General features: G+C 44.4%; 1 protein-coding gene across 1 annotated transcript in view; it reads right to left on the reverse strand.

Moving 5' to 3' along the window:
- Positions 1-974, reverse strand: part of SAMD4A (sterile alpha motif domain containing 4A) — a 113,977-nt gene that overhangs the window by 112,743 nt on the left and 260 nt on the right. The window lies entirely within an intron of this gene.

Below are 974 nucleotides of genomic sequence, written 5' to 3' on the forward strand. Positions count from 1 at the left end.
TTGGGTGGTGTTTTTTTGGGGGGGGGGGAGGAAACAGAACCGTGCAACTGAAAAGCCAGATTCTGCCCCCCCTGCTCGTGCCCTGTATTTCAGAAACTCCGCTGGAAGCGACTCGCAGCCCCGCGCGTATCTGCCCCTACACACTTCGGAACATAGGGGTTTCCAACGCGTACACACCCGTGAATAAATACGTGAAGAGGCAGCGCAACTCGCACATCGCTTATGGCATTTTCACGCTGCTCTAACTCCAGTCACTTCCCCGGAGTTGAGCAACTTGTAATGGTGTATAAATAAACCCAAAATATACTTTCGTAGCCACGCGCGTTTTCTGTAACGCATCCTGTACGGTCAGTAACGTGAAACAGTCTACTCGGGTTTTCTTAGAGCTCTGCTGAAACACAAGGGGGTATTCAGAGCCGCAGGAAAAAAATGCGTCCAAACAGGATCTGAATGATGAAATAGGAATTGCCACATTAAAAAAAAAAAAAAATAAATAAAAAATAGGGTAACCCAGCTGCCCAGACCTTTAGAAAATAACAGTTTGTCTAAGGTAGTGATGGGGCTGCTTCTGCATGTTGCAGAAAGCAAAGCGAGCCACGTTGTCCAAAAGAAGCCTAGAAAATCCAGACTCTACGTGACCTGACTTACTTATTTCACAGGAAACTGCATGGAAGGAGGAAGGGGAGGGGGGGAGGAAAAAAAAAAAAAAAAAAAAAAAAAAACCACCCCACCAATCATTCATGCTACCGTAGTTACACCACGCCATAGACTGGAGTACTTTGCCATGGAAAAAAAAAAAAAAAAAAGAAATCAAACTGAAATAAGCCATCACCCGTTTGAAAAATAAAACAGAAGAGAAGCTGTTAATGCAATGAAGCCGGGGAGCCCCGGCTCCCCGACCTCCCTCTTTGCTTGGTGTTCTGCTTTTTTTTATTTTTTTTTTTTTTTTTTTAAATTTTGCCTGCATTCCAGCA

The sequence above is a fragment of the Egretta garzetta genome, unplaced genomic scaffold (genome assembly GCF_000687185.1).
Source record: "Egretta garzetta isolate BGI_Z169 unplaced genomic scaffold, ASM68718v1 scaffold3, whole genome shotgun sequence".
Lineage (NCBI taxonomy): Eukaryota > Metazoa > Chordata > Aves > Pelecaniformes > Ardeidae > Egretta > Egretta garzetta.